We start from the raw sequence: 3,041 nt of genomic DNA, 5'->3' as shown, positions 1-3,041 counted from the left end.
TGATGAGTAAGTTCAATCTACGTCGATTTCTACCTTAATTTGTTTGCATATCAAGATACTGCATCATGTTTATCTTTTTATTAGCTATCACCTTAATCTATTTGCACACTGAAATAGGGCTAGAGTCATGCAACACTTCTATATCCATTAGTATCCTAAATAGAAAAATTAATAGTTTGAAAAAAAAAATACAATGTCATAGAGTTACACAGTTGTCTAAAGGGAACAAGAATGCACCTCATCAAATGATACAGTCACTTAATAATATGTTATCAAAGAAATTCAATATGCACATTCAAACTTATTAATTATTAATGTCCATATACTCACAAGCTTTCAAAAGGAATGCAATTAATTCATAATCAAATTAGTTTTAAAAGATAAAGGCTCTCATGCTAATTATATATACACATATACTAATTTGAGGTTAGAATAATGTAAATAAAAGGCCTTATAATTTATAGTATTAATATAGGCATTTGGCATTTACTTATATATATATATATATATATATATATATATTTAATTACATATTAAAAAAATAAGATACTATCAAAATTATTACATTACACATTTTTTTTATTGATAAGTGTAATAAAAATTAGTTTTTTCATCATTTTTAAACTCTGGTACAAAAGGACCCAGGTTCAAATCCTACAAAAATCAATTTGTTTTGATTTTTTCATTTATTTATGATTTCAACTATAATATTAATTATTACATATTAAGAAAAGAAGATACTACCAAAATTACTACATTACCCATTTCTTTTATTGACAAGTGTCATCAAAATTAATTTTTTTATCATTTTAAAATTCTGGTACAAAAGGACTTGAATTTAAATCTTACAAAAGTCAATTTGTTTTTATTTTTTCATTTATTTATGATTTCAACTATAATATTAATTATAAGTAATATTATTATTTGTAATTATTAATAATAATATTATTATAAATATTATTTGCAATGATAGTAGTAAAAGTATAACCAATATTAGTATCAGTGGTGGATCTTCAACCAATATGTTGGAGGTGTCAAAATTTTAGTTGAATTACTCTTTTGACCATTTTTTTCGTTCAAAAATGTTAAAATTGATCCTCTAATTTTTTTTAGTCTCAATGTAATCCTGATTCTTTAAAAATTGATGCAATTTAGATTTTTTTCGTTAAACTTCTTGAAATGCAGCTCATATTTTTTATTAAAATTGACACTAGGATTATGTTTATTACACCAATAAAGCAAATCATCCTTACTCATTACTTCAAATTTGATGAAAAAACATTGATGCAATACAATAGATTTAACAAGAAAGGACCAAATTGCATCATTTTTTCAAAAATCGGGATCAAATTGAGATGTAAAAGAACTTGAGGAAAATAGGGACCAATAGAATAATCCCAAAACATTTATATAAACTAGTAAAAATATTGTATTACTTTTTTTATGGCAATAAATAATAATAATATTATTATTATAATTATAAAATTAAATATAATAATTTTTATAATTTTATTATAATTAATTTTCATTGCCAAACACATGGATTTGGTGAGACAAAAGACAAGGATTTTATTGCCAAACACATGAGAGATGTAATTATGGAAGTTAGACCAAAAAATGTGGTACAAATTATCATGTAGCAGTATGTAATTACGGACAATGCAGCAGTATGTAAGGCAGCAAGTATGATCATAGAATCATAATTTTCTTCAATCTATTGGACTCCTTGTGTAGTGCACACCTTGAATCTTGCATTGAAAAATATTTATGCGGCAAAAAATACAAAAAGAAATAGTGATCTTTATGAAGAATTTTATTGGATCTCACAAATTGTCGTTGATGCTACATTTATTAAAAACTTCATTATGGGGCACTCAATGAGATTATCAATGTTTAATAACTTCAATTCATTGAAGTTGCTTTCTGTTGCTCCAACCAGATTTGCTTCAACCATTATCATGCTTAAAAGTTTTAGAAGTTTGAAAACAGGACTCCAAGAGATGGTAATTAGTAATGAATAGTCTGATTACAAAGAGGATAATGTTGATAATGCACGAACAATCAAAGAAACTTTATTGAATGATAATTGGTGGATGAAGGTTGACTATATACTTGCTTTTACTGCCCCTATTTATGATGTTCTCAGAAAAACAAATACAGATATGGCTACTCTTCATTTAGTGTATGAAATGTGGGATTCAGTGATTGAAGATGGGAGGAAGATCATATACCAACATGAAAGAAAGGCACAAGTTGAACATTCATCCTTTTTGGAGGTAGTACACTCAGTATTAATTGATCATTGGACTAAGAGTAACACATCTCTTCATTGTCTTGCTCATTCTTTAAATTCAAGGTAATTATACTATTAAATTATTTTATTATTATATATATTTTTTGTATATGTCTTATCTATAATATATAATATTATGTTAATTTATGCTTATGTTCTTTAATACTGTAGATATTATAGTGATGAATGGTTAAGTGAAGATTCACAAAGACTTGCCCCACATGAAGATGCAGAACTTACTCATGAAAGGAAAAAATGTTTTATGAAGTACTTTGATGATGTGGATGTAAGGAGACAAGCAAATTTAGAGTTTGTAAACTTTTCAAATGAAAGAGAAAATTTTGCACATGTCGACGCTACAAGGGATAAAACTAAAATGGAAGCAAAATCATGGTGGATTGTTCATGGATCTCAGGCACCAACACTTCAACAGATAGCTCTTAAGCTACTTGGACAACCTTGTTCTTCTTCTTGTTGTGAAAGGAATTGGAGTACCTAGTCTTTTATGCATTCTTTGAAAAGAAATAAGATGACTCCCAAAAGGGCAGAAGATTTAGTATTTGTCTATAGTAATATTCGTCTTCTCTCAAGAAACTCCTCAAAGTACAAAGAAGAGGAAACTAAATTGTGGAATATTGGAGGAGATGACTTTTCATTGGAAGACAACGAAATTCTTCAGATTGCTAGCCTATCTCTTCATAAACCATAATTAGAAGAAGTATTTTTCAATGAAGATGAACAAATATAA

At 27.0% G+C, this 3,041-nt stretch overlaps 1 pseudogene; it reads left to right on the top strand.

Annotated features, from left to right (window-relative positions):
- Positions 1 to 2,162: 2,162 nt before the first annotated feature.
- LOC146886714 (uncharacterized) lies at positions 2,163 to 3,041 on the top strand (annotated as a pseudogene).

Source organism: Vigna unguiculata, chromosome 4, assembly GCF_037176805.1.
Source record: "Vigna unguiculata cultivar grain cowpea cultivar isolate G323 ecotype 2 chromosome 4, ASM3717680v1, whole genome shotgun sequence".
In the NCBI taxonomy this organism is placed as follows: domain Eukaryota; kingdom Viridiplantae; phylum Streptophyta; class Magnoliopsida; order Fabales; family Fabaceae; genus Vigna; species Vigna unguiculata.
The sequence above is the reverse complement of the archived record's forward strand: the minus strand, read 5'-3'. Positions and strand labels throughout refer to the sequence as shown.